Raw genomic sequence first — 15,375 nt, 5'->3', positions numbered from 1 at the left:
TTGCTCTTAATCAAGTGCCAGTGGTGTAGTGGTATCATGCAAGATTCCCATTCTTGTAACCCGGGTTCGATTCCCGGCTGGCGCATCCAATGGGTTCCTTTTCATGACTTTGTAAAACAAGACAAAATGTATTGCCAAATGCTAAACACAGGTGTGAATATTATTGTGCTCTTTCAGGTGAGAAAGCAATATCTACAGCGAAAATTTTCTTTACTTCTGTGCTTTTATGTTCCCAGTGCCCTAATGATTACCACAATATCTCTGTACTGACTATTGTGTCGCCTCGTCCTGTTAGTGCTAACTGATATGTGACTAGAGGGAATACATTCACAAGTAAACCATCTTGTCTTAATCGAATTAAGTCCCAGCCATTAAAAATCATTGGCTTTGGTTCCAAGATCTATATTCTGAATGAACTGCAAGAGACACAGCTGTCTTAAGTCAACGAAAGTTGTTATGAGGTAGGCGGAATTTTACACTCAGTAACAACAGCCATAGAGCTCAGCTCACCAGACAGATTAAGCTCATCGCCTGCCTCTTGCAACCTCTACTCTCTTGTCCTCAACTTTATTTTTTAGTGAATTTCAAAGTGCACAACATTGTGAGGAAGGAAATGGCATAGCCAAGTCCTCGTGAAAGCCAAAGAACATGAGTAAACAGATGCATGAGCACAAATAAAGCTTGTTACAACTTTATCAATTAGTGCAGAGGCCCAGTGGCCTAATGGATAAGGCATCAGCCTTCGGAGCTGAGGATTGTGGGTTCGAGTCCCATCTGGTTCAACTTATAAATTAGATGGAAAAAGCATATCATGCCTAATGGCGTTCAGCCGCATTGGTCTATGGACTTTCTATAAAATCCTCTGCATGATTCCTTGGGCAGTCTTATCTTTAAGAGGAATTGTATTGACAGGACACAAACTGCAAGAATTGCCATATTATGTGCCACAGCCTAAATCTTTGTCCACACGTTTATTTCTGAGTGATTTCAATGAGCGCAATCTTATAAAACGTGAAAAGTAACATTGCGTTCTTTTCAAGACAGTAAATATTATGTCCTGCTATTTTGCATTATTCTTGAGAGCAGGTATTGATTTTTAGCTGAATTCAGCACTGACCAAATCATCTGAATTTTTGAATATGTCAATCCACTCTTGTCTCAGGGGAAACAGGATGAATTGAAATCTATTTTGGGCTACAAATTGTCTGTAGGAACCCTATTTGAATCTGTTTTTATGTAATGGAAAAAAAAGTTTTGGCTTGAAAATGTATACCTTGGAATCTCAAATCACTAATACCGGCATATCAATCTAAATCACACATCTTGGTCACCATAAACTAAACTTCAATCTGCACTTGGAGATGTACTGTAAAAAGAGAATGTAATCTGTTAATAAATGCACACATAGGATCCAAAATTTTGCTGTTAATCAAGTGCCAGTGGTGTAGTGGTATCATGCAAGATTCCCATTCTTGTAATCTGGGTTCGATTCCCGGCTGGCGCATCCAATGGGTTCCTTTTCATGACTTTGTAAAACAAGACAAAATGTATTGCCAAATGCTAAACACAGGCGTGAATATTATTGTGCTCTTTCAGGTGAGAAAGCAATATCTACAGCGAAAATTTTCTTTACTTCTGTGCTTTTATGTTCCCAGTGCCCTAATGATTACCACAATATCTCTGTACTGACTATTGTGTCGCCTCGTCCTGTTAGTGCTAACTGATATGTGACTAGAGGGAATACATTCACAAGTAAACCATCTTGTCTTAATCGAATTAAGTCCCAGCCATTAAAAATCGTTGGCTTTGGTTCCAAGATCTATATTCTGAATGAACTGCAAGAGACACAGCTGTCTTAAGTCAACGAAAGTTGTTATGAGGTAGGTGGAATTTTACACTCAGTAACAACAGCCATAGAGCTCAGCTCACCAGACAGATTAAGCTCATCGCCTGCCTCTTGCAACCTCTACTCTCTTGTCCTCAACTTTATTTTTTAGTGAATTTCAAAGTGCACAACATTGTGAGGAAGGAAATGGCATAGCCAAGTCCTCGTGAAAGCCAAAGGACATGAGTAAACAGATGCATGAGCACATATAAAGCTTGTTACAACTTTATCAATTACTGCAGAGGCCCAGTGGCCTAATGGATAAGGCATCAGCCTTCGGAGCTGAGGATTGTGGGTTCGAGTCCCATCTGGGTCAACTTATAAATTAGATGGAAAAAGCTTATCATGCCTAATGGCGTTCAGCCGCATTGGTCTATGGACTTTCTATAAAATCCTCTGCATGATTCCTTGGGCAGTCTTATCTTTAAGAGGAATTGTATTGACAGGACACAAACTGCAAGAATTGCCATATTATGTGCCACAGCCTAAATCTTTGTCCACACGTTTATTTCTGAGTGATTTCAATGAGCGCAATCTTATAAAACGTGAAAAGTAACATTGCGTTCTTTTCAAGACAGTAAATATTATGTCCTGCTATTTTGCATTATTCTTGAGAGCAGGTATTGATTTTTAGCTGAATTCAGCACTGACCAAATCATCTGAATTTTTGAATATGTCAATCCACTCTTGTCTCAGGGGAAACAGGATAAATTGAAATCTATTTTGGGCTACAAATTGTCTGTAGGAACCCTATTTGAATCTGTTTTTATGTAATGGAAAAAAAAAGTTTTTGGTTGAAAATGTAGACCTTGGAATCTCAAATCACTAATACCGGCATATCAATCTAAATCACACATCTTGGTGACCATAAACTAAACGTCAATCTGCACTTGGAGATGTACTGTAAAAAGAGAATGTAATCTGTTAATAAATGTACACATAGGATCCAAAATTTTGCTGTTAATCAAGTGCCAGTGGTGTAGTGGTATCATGCAAGATTCCCATTCTTGTAATCTGGGTTCGATTCCCGGCTGGCGCATCCAATGGGTTCCTTTTCATGACTTTGTAAAACAAGACAAAATGTATTGCCAAATGCTAAACACAGGCGTGAATATTATTGTGCTCTTTCAGGTGAGAAAGCAATATCTACAGCGAAAATTTTCTTTACTTCTGTGCTTTTATGTTCCCAGTGCCCTAATGATTACCACAATATCTCTGTACTGACTATTGTGTCGCCTCGTCCTGTTAGTGCTAACTGATATGTGACTAGAGGGAATACATTCACAAGTAAACCATCTTGTCTTAATCGAATTAAGTCCCAGCCATTAAAAATCGTTGGCTTTGGTTCCAAGATCTATATTCTGAATGAACTGCAAGAGACACAGCTGTCTTAAGTCAACGAAAGTTGTTATGAGGTAGGTGGAATTTTACACTCAGTAACAACAGCCATAGAGCTCAGCTCACCAGACAGATTAAGCTCATCGCCTGCCTCTTGCAACCTCTACTCTCTTGTCCTCAACTTTATTTTTTAGTGAATTTCAAAGTGCACAACATTGTGAGGAAGGAAATGGCATAGCCAAGTCCTCGTGAAAGCCAAAGGACATGAGTAAACAGATGCATGAGCACATATAAAGCTTGTTACAACTTTATCAATTACTGCAGAGGCCCAGTGGCCTAATGGATAAGGCATCAGCCTTCGGAGCTGAGGATTGTGGGTTCGAGTCCCATCTGGGTCAACTTATAAATTAGATGGAAAAAGCTTATCATGCCTAATGGCGTTCAGCCGCATTGGTCTATGGACTTTCTATAAAATCCTCTGCATGATTCCTTGGGCAGTCTTATCTTTAAGAGGAATTGTATTGACAGGACACAAACTGCAAGAATTGCCATATTATGTGCCACAGCCTAAATCTTTGTCCACACGTTTATTTCTGAGTGATTTCAATGAGCGCAATCTTATAAAACGTGAAAAGTAACATTGCGTTCTTTTCAAGACAGTAAATATTATGTCCTGCTATTTTGCATTATTCTTGAGAGCAGGTATTGATTTTTAGCTGAATTCAGCACTGACCAAATCATCTGAATTTTTGAATATGTCAATCCACTCTTGTCTCAGGGGAAACAGGATAAATTGAAATCTATTTTGGGCTACAAATTGTCTGTAGGAACCCTATTTGAATCTGTTTTTATGTAATGGAAAAAAAAAGTTTTTGGTTGAAAATGTAGACCTTGGAATCTCAAATCACTAATACCGGCATATCAATCTAAATCACACATCTTGGTGACCATAAACTAAACGTCAATCTGCACTTGGAGATGTACTGTAAAAAGAGAATGTAATCTGTTAATAAATGTACACATAGGATCCAAAATTTTGCTGTTAATCAAGTGCCAGTGGTGTAGTGGTATCATGCAAGATTCCCATTCTTGTAACCCGGGTTCGATTCCCGGCTGGCGCATCCACTGGTTTCCTTTTCATGACTTTGTAAAACAAGACAAAATGTATTGCCAAATGCTAAACACAGGTGTGAATATTATTGTGCTCTTTCAGGTGAGAAAGCAATATCTACAGCGAAAATTTTCTTTACTTCTGTGCTTTTATGTTCCCAGTGCCCTAATGATTACCACAATATCTCTGTACTGACTATTGTGTCGCCTTGTCCTGTTAGTGCTAACTGATATGTGACTAGAGGGAATACATTCACAAGTAAACCATCTTGTCTTAATCGAATTAAGTCCCAGCCATTAAAAATCGTTGGCTTTGGTTCCAAGATCTATATTCTGAATGAACTGCAAGAGACAGAGCTGTCTTGAGTCAACGAAAGTTGTTATGAGGTAGGCGGAATTTTACACTCAGTAACAACAGCCATAGAGCTCAGCTCACCAGACAGATTAAGCTCATCGCCTGCCTCTTGCAACCTCTACTCTCTTGTCCTCAACTTTATTTTTTAGTGAATTTCAAAGTGCACAACATTGTGAGGAAGGAAATGGCATAGCCAAGTCCTCGTGAAAGCCAAAGGACATGAGTAAACAGATGCATGAGCACATATAAAGCTTGTTACAACTTTATCAATTAGTGCAGAGGCCCAGTGGCCTAATGGATAAGGCATCAGCCTTCGGAGCTGAGGATTGTGGGTTCGAGTCCCATCTGGGTCAACTTATAAATTAGATGGAAAAAGCATATCATACCTAATGGCGTTCAGCCGCATTGGTCTATGGACTTTCTATAAAATCCTCTGCATGATTCCTTGGGCAGTCTTATCTTTAAGAGGAATTGTATTGACAGGACACAAACTGCAAGAATTGCCATATTATGTGCCACAGCCTAAAGCTTTGTCCACACGTTTATTTCTGAGTGATTTCAATGAGCGCAATCTTATAAAACGTGAAAAGTAACATTGCGTTCTTTTCAAGACAGTAAATATTATGTCCTGCTATTTTGCATTATTCTTGAGAGCAGGTATTGATTTTTAGCTGAATTCAGCACTGACCAAATCATCTGAATTTTTGAATATGTCAATCCACTCTTGTCTCAGGGGAAACAGGATGAATTGAAATCTATTTTGGGCTACAAATTGTCTGTAGGAACCCTATTTGAATCTGTTTTTATGTAATGGAAAAAAAAGTTTTGGCTTGAAAATGTATACCTTGGAATCTCAAATCACTAATACCGGCATATCAATCTAAATCACACATCTTGGTGACCATAAACTAAACTTCAATCTGCACTTGGAGATGTACTGTAAAAAGAGAATGTAATCTGTTAATAAATGCACACATAGGATCCAAAATTTTGCTGTTAATCAAGTGCCAGTGGTTTAGTGGTATCATGCAAGATTCCCATTCTTGTAACCTGGGTTCGATTCCCGGCTGGCGCATCCAATGGGTTCCTTTTCATGACTTTGTAAAACAAGACAAAATGTATTGCCAAATGCTAAACACAGGTGTGAATATTATTGTGCTCTTTCAGGTGAGAAAGCAATATCTACAGCGAAAATTTTCTTTACTTCTGTGCTTTTATGTTCCCAGTGCCCTAATGATTACCACAATATCTCTGTACTGACTATTGTGTCGCCTTGTCCTGTTAGTGCTAACTGATATGTGACTAGAGGGAATACATTCACAAGTAAACCATCTTGTCTTAATCGAATTAAGTCCCAGCCATTAAAAATCGTTGGCTTTGGTTCCAAGATCTATATTCTGAATGAACTGCAAGAGACAGAGCTGTCTTGAGTCAACGAAAGTTGTTATGAGGTAGGCGGAATTTTACACTCAGTAACAACAGCCATAGAGCTCAGCTCACCAGACAGATTAAGCTCATCGCCTGCCTCTTGCAACCTCTACTCTCTTGTCCTCAACTTTATTTTTTAGTGAATTTCAAAGTGCACAACATTGTGAGGAAGGAAATGGCATAGCCAAGTCCTCGTGAAAGCCAAAGGACATGAGTAAACAGATGCATGAGCACATATAAAGCTTGTTACAACTTTATCGATTAGTGCAGAGGCCCAGTGGCCTAATGGATAAGGCATCAGCCTTCGGAGCTGAGGATTGTGGGTTCGAGTCCCATCTGGGTCAACTTATAAATTAGATGGAAAAAGCATATCATGCCTAATGGCGTTCAGCCGCATTGGTCTATGGACTTTCTATAAAATCCTCTGCATGATTCCTTGGGCAGTCTTATCTTTAAGAGGAATTGTATTGACAGGACACAAACTGCAAGAATTGCCATATTATGTGCCACAGCCTAAATCTTTGTCCACACGTTTATTTCTGAGTGATTTCAATGAGCGCAATCTTATAAAACGTGAAAAGTAACATTGCGTTCTTTTCAAGACAGTAAATATTATGTCCTGCTATTTTGCATTATTCTTGAGAGCAGGTATTGATTTTTAGCTGAATTCAGCACTGACCAAATCATCTGAATTTTTGAATATGTCAATCCACTCTTGTCTCAGGGGAAACAGGATAAATTGAAATCTATTTTGGGCTACAAATTGTCTGTAGGAACCCTATTTGAATCTGTTTTTATGTAATGGAAAAAAAAAGTTTTTGGTTGAAAATGTAGACCTTGGAATCTCAAATCACTAATACCGGCATATCAATCTAAATCACACATCTTGGTGACCATAAACTAAACGTCAATCTGCACTTGGAGATGTACTGTAAAAAGAGAATGTAATCTGTTAATAAATGTACACATAGGATCCAAAATTTTGCTGTTAATCAAGTGCCAGTGGTGTAGTGGTATCATGCAAGATTCCCATTCTTGTAACCCGGGTTCGATTCCCGGCTGGCGCATCCACTGGTTTCCTTTTCATGACTTTGTAAAACAAGACAAAATGTATTGCCAAATGCTAAACACAGGTGTGAATATTATTGTGCTCTTTCAGGTGAGAAAGCAATATCTACAGCGAAAATTTTCTTTACTTCTGTGCTTTTATGTTCCCAGTGCCCTAATGATTACCACAATATCTCTGTACTGACTATTGTGTCGCCTTGTCCTGTTAGTGCTAACTGATATGTGACTAGAGGGAATACATTCACAAGTAAACCATCTTGTCTTAATCGAATTAAGTCCCAGCCATTAAAAATCGTTGGCTTTGGTTCCAAGATCTATATTCTGAATGAACTGCAAGAGACAGAGCTGTCTTAAGTCAACGAAAGTTGTTATGAGGTAGGCGGAATTTTACACTCAGTAACAACAGCCATAGAGCTCAGCTCACCAGACAGATTAAGCTCATCGCCTGCCTCTTGCAACCTCTACTCTCTTGTCCTCAACTTTATTTTTTAGTGAATTTCAAAGTGCACAACATTGTGAGGAAGGAAATGGCATAGCCAAGTCCTCGTGAAAGCCAAAGGACATGAGTAAACAGATGCATGAGCACATATAAAGCTTGTTACAACTTTATCGGTTAGTGCAGAGGCCCAGTGGCCTAATGGATAAGGCATCAGCCTTCGGAGCTGAGGATTGTGGGTTCGAGTCCCATCTGGGTCAACTTATAAATTAGATGGAAAAAGCATATCATGCCTAATGGCGTTCAGCCGCATTGGTCTATGTACTTTCTATAAAATCCTCTGCATGATTCCTTGGGCAGTCTTATCTTTAAGAGGAATTGTATTGACAGGACACAAACTGCAAGAATTGCCATATTATGTGCCACAGCCTAAATCTTTGTCCACACGTTTATTTCTGAGTGATTTCAATGAGCGCAATCTTATAAAACGTGAAAAGTAACATTGCGTTCTTTTCAAGACAGTAAATATTATGTCCTGCTATTTTGCATTATTCTTGAGAGCAGGTATTGATTTTTAGCTGAATTCAGCACTGACCAAATCATCTGAAGTTTTGAATATGTCAATCCACTCTTGTCTCAGGGGAAACAGGATAAATTGAAATCTATTTTGGGCTACAAATTGTCTGTAGGAACCCTATTTGAATCTGTTTTTTTGTAATGGAAAAAAAAAGTTTTTGGTTGAAAATGTAGACCTTGGAATCTCAAATCACTAATACCGGCATATCAATCTAAATCACACATCTTGGTGACCATAAACTAAACGTCAATCTGCACTTGGAGATGTACTGTAAAAAGAGAATGTAATCTGTTAATAAATGTACACATAGGATCCAAAATTTTGCTGTTAATCAAGTGCCAGTGGTGTAGTGGTATCATGCAAGATTCCCATTCTTGTAACCCGGGTTCGATTCCCGGCTGGCGCATCCACTGGGTTCCTTTTCATGACTTTGTAAAACAAGACAAAATGTATTGCCAAATGCTAAACACAGGTGTGAATATTATTGTGCTCTTTCAGGTGAGAAAGCAATATCTACAGCGAAAATTTTCTTTACTTCTGTGCTTTTATGTTCCCAGTGCCCTAATGATTACCACAATATCTCTGTACTGACTATTGTGTCGCCTCGTCCTGTTAGTGCTAACTGATATGTGACTAGAGGGAATACATTCACAAGTAAACCATCTTGTCTTAATCGAATTAAGTCCCAGCCATTAAAAATCGTTGGCTTTGGTTCCAAGATCTATATTCTGAATGAAATGCAAGAGACAGAGCTGTCTTAAGTCAACGAAAGTTGTTATGAGGTAGGCGGAATTTTACACTCAGTAACAACAGCCATAGAGCTCAGCTCACCAGACAGATTAAGCTCATCGCCTGCCTCTTGCAACCTCTACTCTCTTGTCCTCAACTTTATTTTTTAGTGAATTTCAAAGTGCACAACATTGTGAGGAAGGAAATGGCATAGCCAAGTCCTCGTGAAAGCCAAAGGACATGAGTAAACAGATGCATGAGCACATATAAAGCTTGTTACAACTTTATCGATTAGTGCAGAGGCCCAGTGGCCTAATGGATAAGGCATCAGCCTTCGGAGCTGAGGATTGTGGGTTCGAGTCCCATCTGGGTCAACTTATAAATTAGATGGAAAAAGCATATCATGCCTAATGGCGTTCAGCCGCATTGGTCTATGGACTTTCTATAAAATCCTCTGCATGATTCCTTGGGCAGTCTTATCTTTAAGAGGAATTGTATTGACAGGACACAAACTGCAAGAATTGCCATATTATGTGCCACAGCCTAAATCTTTGTCCACACGTTTATTTCTGAGTGATTTCAATGAGCGCAATCTTATAAAACGTGAAAAGTAACATTGCGTTCTTTTCAAGACAGTAAATATTATGTCCTGCTATTTTGCATTATTCTTGAGAGCAGGTATTGATTTTTAGCTGAATTCAGCACTGACCAAATCATCTGAATTTTTGAATATGTCAATCCACTCTTGTCTCAGGGGAAACAGGATAAATTGAAATCTATTTTGGGCTACAAATTGTCTGTAGGAACCCTATTTGAATCTGTTTTTATGTAATGGAAAAAAAAAGTTTTTGGTTGAAAATGTAGACCTTGGAATCTCAAATCACTAATACCGGCATATCAATCTAAATCACACATCTTGGTGACCATAAACTAAACGTCAATCTGCACTTGGAGATGTACTGTAAAAAGAGAATGTAATCTGTTAATAAATGTACACATAGGATCCAAAATTTTGCTGTTAATCAAGTGCCAGTGGTGTAGTGGTATCATGCAAGATTCCCATTCTTGTAACCCGGGTTCGATTCCCGGCTGGCGCATCCACTGGGTTCCTTTTCATGACTTTGTAAAACAAGACAAAATGTATTGCCAAATGCTAAACACAGGTGTGAATATTATTGTGCTCTTTCAGGTGAGAAAGCAATATCTACAGCGAAAATTTTCTTTACTTCTGTGCTTTTATGTTCCCAGTGCCCTAATGATTACCACAATATCTCTGTACTGACTATTGTGTCGCCTCGTCCTGTTAGTGCTAACTGATATGTGACTAGAGGGAATACATTCACAAGTAAACCATCTTGTCTTAATCGAATTAAGTCCCAGCCATTAAAAATCGTTGGCTTTGGTTCCAAGATCTATATTCTGAATGAAATGCAAGAGACAGAGCTGTCTTAAGTCAACGAAAGTTGTTATGAGGTAGGCGGAATTTTACACTCAGTAACAACAGCCATAGAGCTCAGCTCACCAGACAGATTAAGCTCATCGCCTGCCTCTTGCAACCTCTACTCTCTTGTCCTCAACTTTATTTTTTAGTGAATTTCAAAGTGCACAACATTGTGAGGAAGGAAATGGCATAGCCAAGTCCTCGTGAAAGCCAAAGGACATGAGTAAACAGATGCATGAGCACATATAAAGCTTGTTACAACTTTATCGGTTAGTGCAGAGGCCCAGTGGCCTAATGGATAAGGCATCAGCCTTCGGAGCTGAGGATTGTGGGTTCGAGTCCCATCTGGGTCAACTTATAAATTAGATGGAAAAAGCATATCATGCCTAATGGCGTTCAGCCGCATTGGTCTATGGGCTTTCTATAAAATCCTCTGCATGATTCCTTGGGCAGTCTTATCTTTAAGAGGAATTGTATTGACAGGACACAAACTGCAAGAATTGCCATATTATGTGCCACAGCCTAAATCTTTGTCCACACGTTTATTTCTGAGTGATTTCAATGAGCGCAATCTTATAAAACGTGAAAAGTAACATTGCGTTCTTTTCAAGACAGTAAATATTATGTCCTGCTATTTTGCATTATTCTTGAGAGCAGGTATTGATTTTTAGCTGAATTCAGCACTGACCAAATCATCTGAATTTTTGAATATGTCAATCCACTCTTGTCTCAGGGGAAACAGGATAAATTGAAATCTATTTTGGGCTACAAATTGTCTGTAAGAACCCTATTTGAATCTGTTTTTATGTAATGGAAAAAAAAGTTTTTGGTTGAAAATGTAGACCTTGGAATCTCAAATCACTAATACCGGCATATCAATCTAAATCACACATCTTGGTGACCATAAACTAAACGTCAATCTGCACTTGGAGATGTACTGTAAAAAGAGAATGTAATCTGTTAATAAATGTACACATAGGATCCAAAATTTTGCTGTTAATCAAGTGCCAGTGGTGTAGTGGTATCATGCAAGATTCCCATTCTTGTAACCCAGGTTCGATTCCCGGCTGGCGCATCCACTGGGTTCCTTTTCATGACTTTGTAAAACAAGACAAAATGTATTGCCAAATGCTAAACACAGGTGTGAATATTATTGTGCTCTTTCAGGTGAGAAAGCAATATCTACAGCGAAAATTTTCTTTACTTCTGTGCTTTTATGTTCCCAGTGCCCTAATGATTACCACAATATCTCTGTACTGACTATTGTGTCGCCTCGTCCTGTTAGTGCTAACTGATATGTGACTAGAGGGAATACATTCACAAGTAAACCATCTTGTCTTAATCGAATTAAGTCCCAGCCATTAAAAATCGTTGGCTTTGGTTCCAAGATCTATATTCTGAATGAAATGCAAGAGACAGAGCTGTCTTAAGTCAACGAAAGTTGTTATGAGGTAGGCGGAATTTTACACTCAGTAACAACAGCCATAGAGCTCAGCTCACCAGACATATTAAGCTCATCGCCTGCCTCTTGCAACCTCTACTCTCTTGTCCTCAACTTTATTTTTTAGTGAATTTCAAAGTGCACAACATTGTGAGGAAGGAAATGGCATAGCCAAGTCCTCGTGAAAGCCAAAGGACATGAGTAAACAGATGCATGAGCACATATAAAGCTTGTTACAACTTTATCGGTTAGTGCAGAGGCCCAGTGGCCTAATGGATAAGGCATCGGCCTTCGGAGCTGAGGATTGTGGGTTCGAGTCCCATCTGGGTCAACTTATAAATTAGATGGAAAAAGCATATCATGCCTAATGGCGTTCAGCCGCATTGGTCTATGTACTTTCTATAAAATCCTCTGCATGATTCCTTGGGCAGTCTTATCTTTAAGAGGAATTGTATTGACAGGACACAAACTGCAAGAATTGCCATATTATGTGCCACAGCCTAAATCTTTGTCCACACGTTTATTTCTGAGTGATTTCAATGAGCGCAATCTTATAAAACGTGAAAAGTAACATTGCGTTCTTTTCAAGACAGTAAATATTATGTCCTGCTATTTTGCATTATTCTTGAGAGCAGGTATTGATTTTTAGCTGAATTCAGCACTGACCAAATCATCTGAAGTTTTGAATATGTCAATCCACTCTTGTCTCAGGGGAAACAGGATAAATTGAAATCTATTTTGGGCTACAAATTGTCTGTAGGAACCCTATTTGAATCTGTTTTTTTGTAATGGAAAAAAAAAGTTTTTGGTTGAAAATGTAGACCTTGGAATCTCAAATCACTAATACCGGCATATCAATCTAAATCACACATCTTGGTGACCATAAACTAAACGTCAATCTGCACTTGGAGATGTACTGTAAAAAGAGAATGTAATCTGTTAATAAATGTACACATAGGATCCAAAATTTTGCTGTTAATCAAGTGCCAGTGGTGTAGTGGTATCATGCAAGATTCCCATTCTTGTAACCCGGGTTCGATTCCCGGCTGGCGCATCCACTGGGTTCCTTTTCATGACTTTGTAAAACAAGACAAAATGTATTGCCAAATGCTAAACACAGGTGTGAATATTATTGTGCTCTTTCAGGTGAGAAAGCAATATCTACAGCGAAAATTTTCTTTACTTCTGTGCTTTTATGTTCCCAGTGCCCTAATGATTACCACAATATCTCTGTACTGACTATTGTGTCGCCTCGTCCTGTTAGTGCTAACTGATATGTGACTAGAGGGAATACATTCACAAGTAAACCATCTTGTCTTAATCGAATTAAGTCCCAGCCATTAAAAATCGTTGGCTTTGGTTCCAAGATCTATATTCTGAATGAAATGCAAGAGACAGAGCTGTCTTAAGTCAACGAAAGTTGTTATGAGGTAGGCGGAATTTTACACTCAGTAACAACAGCCATAGAGCTCAGCTCACCAGACAGATTAAGCTCATCGCCTGCCTCTTGCAACCTCTACTCTCTTGTCCTCAACTTTATTTTTTAGTGAATTTCAAAGTGCACAACATTGTGAGGAAGGAAATGGCATAGCCAAGTCCTCGTGAAAGCCAAAGGACATGAGTAAACAGATGCATGAGCACATATAAAGCTTGTTACAACTTTATCGGTTAGTGCAGAGGCCCAGTGGCCTAATGGATAAGGCATCAGCCTTCGGAGCTGAGGATTGTGGGTTCGAGTCCCATCTGGGTCAACTTATAAATTAGATGGAAAAAGCATATCATGCCTAATGGCGTTCAGCCGCATTGGTCTATGGGCTTTCTATAAAATCCTCTGCATGATTCCTTGGGCAGTCTTATCTTTAAGAGGAATTGTATTGACAGGACACAAACTGCAAGAATTGCCATATTATGTGCCACAGCCTAAATCTTTGTCCACACGTTTATTTCTGAGTGATTTCAATGAGCGCAATCTTATAAAACGTGAAAAGTAACATTGCGTTCTTTTCAAGACAGTAAATATTATGTCCTGCTATTTTGCATTATTCTTGAGAGCAGGTATTGATTTTTAGCTGAATTCAGCACTGACCAAATCATCTGAATTTTTGAATATGTCAATCCACTCTTGTCTCAGGGGAAACAGGATAAATTGAAATCTATTTTGGGCTACAAATTGTCTGTAAGAACCCTATTTGAATCTGTTTTTATGTAATGGAAAAAAAAGTTTTTGGTTGAAAATGTAGACCTTGGAATCTCAAATCACTAATACCGGCATATCAATCTAAATCACACATCTTGGTGACCATAAACTAAACGTCAATCTGCACTTGGAGATGTACTGTAAAAAGAGAATGTAATCTGTTAATAAATGTACACATAGGATCCAAAATTTTGCTGTTAATCAAGTGCCAGTGGTGTAGTGGTATCATGCAAGATTCCCATTCTTGTAACCCAGGTTCGATTCCCGGCTGGCGCATCCACTGGGTTCCTTTTCATGACTTTGTAAAACAAGACAAAATGTATTGCCAAATGCTAAACACAGGTGTGAATATTATTGTGCTCTTTCAGGTGAGAAAGCAATATCTACAGCGAAAATTTTCTTTACTTCTGTGCTTTTATGTTCCCAGTGCCCTAATGATTACCACAATATCTCTGTACTGACTATTGTGTCGCCTCGTCCTGTTAGTGCTAACTGATATGTGACTAGAGGGAATACATTCACAAGTAAACCATCTTGTCTTAATCGAATTAAGTCCCAGCCATTAAAAATCGTTGGCTTTGGTTCCAAGATCTATATTCTGAATGAAATGCAAGAGACAGAGCTGTCTTAAGTCAACGAAAGTTGTTATGAGGTAGGCGGAATTTTACACTCAGTAACAACAGCCATAGAGCTCAGCTCACCAGACATATTAAGCTCATCGCCTGCCTCTTGCAACCTCTACTCTCTTGTCCTCAACTTTATTTTTTAGTGAATTTCAAAGTGCACAACATTGTGAGGAAGGAAATGGCATAGCCAAGTCCTCGTGAAAGCCAAAGGACATGAGTAAACAGATGCATGAGCACATATAAAGCTTGTTACAACTTTATCGGTTAGTGCAGAGGCCCAGTGGCCTAATGGATAAGGCATCGGCCTTCGGAGCTGAGGATTGTGGGTTCGAGTCCCATCTGGGTCAACTTATAAATTAGATGGAAAAAGCATATCATGCCTAATGGCGTTCAGCCGCATTGGTCTATGTACTTTCTATAAAATCCTCTGCATGATTCCTTGGGCAGTCTTATCTTTAAGAGGAATTGTATTGACAGGACACAAACTGCAAGAATTGCCATATTATGTGCCACAGCCTAAATCTTTGTCCACACGTTTATTTCTGAGTGATTTCAATGAGCGCAATCTTATAAAACGTGAAAAGTAACATTGCGTTCTTTTCAAGACAGTAAATATTATGTCCTGCTATTTTGCATTATTCTTGAGAGCAGGTATTGATTTTTAGCTGAATTCAGCACTGACCAAATCATCTGAAGTTTTGAATATGTCAATCCACTCTTGTCTCAGGGGAAACAGGATAAATT

At 38.8% G+C, this 15,375-nt stretch overlaps 22 non-coding genes across 22 annotated transcripts; all 22 read left to right on the top strand.

Annotated features, from left to right (window-relative positions):
* Positions 1-14: 14 nt before the first annotated feature.
* On the top strand, positions 15-85 carry trnag-ccc (transfer RNA glycine (anticodon CCC)). Its single transcript has one exon. It is a non-coding gene; the product is annotated as a tRNA-Gly (tRNA).
* A 624-nt stretch (positions 86-709) lies between these two features.
* trnar-ucg (transfer RNA arginine (anticodon UCG)) lies at positions 710-782 on the top strand. The gene has a single exon. It is a non-coding gene; the product is annotated as a tRNA-Arg (tRNA).
* A 651-nt stretch (positions 783-1,433) lies between these two features.
* On the top strand, positions 1,434-1,504 carry trnag-ccc (transfer RNA glycine (anticodon CCC)). Its single transcript has one exon. It is a non-coding gene; the product is annotated as a tRNA-Gly (tRNA).
* Positions 1,505-2,128: 624 nt separating this feature from the next.
* Positions 2,129-2,201, top strand: trnar-ucg (transfer RNA arginine (anticodon UCG)). The gene has a single exon. It is a non-coding gene; the product is annotated as a tRNA-Arg (tRNA).
* A 652-nt stretch (positions 2,202-2,853) lies between these two features.
* trnag-ccc (transfer RNA glycine (anticodon CCC)) lies at positions 2,854-2,924 on the top strand. The gene has a single exon. It is a non-coding gene; the product is annotated as a tRNA-Gly (tRNA).
* A 624-nt stretch (positions 2,925-3,548) lies between these two features.
* trnar-ucg (transfer RNA arginine (anticodon UCG)) lies at positions 3,549-3,621 on the top strand. Its single transcript has one exon. It is a non-coding gene; the product is annotated as a tRNA-Arg (tRNA).
* Positions 3,622-4,273: 652 nt separating this feature from the next.
* Positions 4,274-4,344, top strand: trnag-ccc (transfer RNA glycine (anticodon CCC)). Its single transcript has one exon. It is a non-coding gene; the product is annotated as a tRNA-Gly (tRNA).
* Positions 4,345-4,968: 624 nt separating this feature from the next.
* On the top strand, positions 4,969-5,041 carry trnar-ucg (transfer RNA arginine (anticodon UCG)). The gene has a single exon. It is a non-coding gene; the product is annotated as a tRNA-Arg (tRNA).
* Positions 5,042-5,692: 651 nt separating this feature from the next.
* trnag-ccc (transfer RNA glycine (anticodon CCC)) lies at positions 5,693-5,763 on the top strand. Its single transcript has one exon. It is a non-coding gene; the product is annotated as a tRNA-Gly (tRNA).
* Positions 5,764-6,387: 624 nt separating this feature from the next.
* trnar-ucg (transfer RNA arginine (anticodon UCG)) lies at positions 6,388-6,460 on the top strand. The gene has a single exon. It is a non-coding gene; the product is annotated as a tRNA-Arg (tRNA).
* Positions 6,461-7,112: 652 nt separating this feature from the next.
* trnag-ccc (transfer RNA glycine (anticodon CCC)) lies at positions 7,113-7,183 on the top strand. Its single transcript has one exon. It is a non-coding gene; the product is annotated as a tRNA-Gly (tRNA).
* Positions 7,184-7,807: 624 nt separating this feature from the next.
* On the top strand, positions 7,808-7,880 carry trnar-ucg (transfer RNA arginine (anticodon UCG)). The gene has a single exon. It is a non-coding gene; the product is annotated as a tRNA-Arg (tRNA).
* Positions 7,881-8,532: 652 nt separating this feature from the next.
* On the top strand, positions 8,533-8,603 carry trnag-ccc (transfer RNA glycine (anticodon CCC)). The gene has a single exon. It is a non-coding gene; the product is annotated as a tRNA-Gly (tRNA).
* A 624-nt stretch (positions 8,604-9,227) lies between these two features.
* On the top strand, positions 9,228-9,300 carry trnar-ucg (transfer RNA arginine (anticodon UCG)). The gene has a single exon. It is a non-coding gene; the product is annotated as a tRNA-Arg (tRNA).
* Positions 9,301-9,952: 652 nt separating this feature from the next.
* trnag-ccc (transfer RNA glycine (anticodon CCC)) lies at positions 9,953-10,023 on the top strand. The gene has a single exon. It is a non-coding gene; the product is annotated as a tRNA-Gly (tRNA).
* Positions 10,024-10,647: 624 nt separating this feature from the next.
* On the top strand, positions 10,648-10,720 carry trnar-ucg (transfer RNA arginine (anticodon UCG)). The gene has a single exon. It is a non-coding gene; the product is annotated as a tRNA-Arg (tRNA).
* A 651-nt stretch (positions 10,721-11,371) lies between these two features.
* Positions 11,372-11,442, top strand: trnag-ccc (transfer RNA glycine (anticodon CCC)). Its single transcript has one exon. It is a non-coding gene; the product is annotated as a tRNA-Gly (tRNA).
* A 624-nt stretch (positions 11,443-12,066) lies between these two features.
* On the top strand, positions 12,067-12,139 carry trnar-ucg (transfer RNA arginine (anticodon UCG)). The gene has a single exon. It is a non-coding gene; the product is annotated as a tRNA-Arg (tRNA).
* A 652-nt stretch (positions 12,140-12,791) lies between these two features.
* trnag-ccc (transfer RNA glycine (anticodon CCC)) lies at positions 12,792-12,862 on the top strand. The gene has a single exon. It is a non-coding gene; the product is annotated as a tRNA-Gly (tRNA).
* Positions 12,863-13,486: 624 nt separating this feature from the next.
* Positions 13,487-13,559, top strand: trnar-ucg (transfer RNA arginine (anticodon UCG)). Its single transcript has one exon. It is a non-coding gene; the product is annotated as a tRNA-Arg (tRNA).
* Positions 13,560-14,210: 651 nt separating this feature from the next.
* On the top strand, positions 14,211-14,281 carry trnag-ccc (transfer RNA glycine (anticodon CCC)). Its single transcript has one exon. It is a non-coding gene; the product is annotated as a tRNA-Gly (tRNA).
* A 624-nt stretch (positions 14,282-14,905) lies between these two features.
* Positions 14,906-14,978, top strand: trnar-ucg (transfer RNA arginine (anticodon UCG)). The gene has a single exon. It is a non-coding gene; the product is annotated as a tRNA-Arg (tRNA).
* The last annotated feature ends 397 nt before the right edge of the window (positions 14,979-15,375 follow it).

Source organism: Hoplias malabaricus, chromosome 11, assembly GCF_029633855.1.
Source record: "Hoplias malabaricus isolate fHopMal1 chromosome 11, fHopMal1.hap1, whole genome shotgun sequence".
Lineage (NCBI taxonomy): Eukaryota > Metazoa > Chordata > Actinopteri > Characiformes > Erythrinidae > Hoplias > Hoplias malabaricus.
Note: the sequence above shows the minus strand (reverse complement) of the source record. Positions and strands in the feature narration are given on the sequence as shown.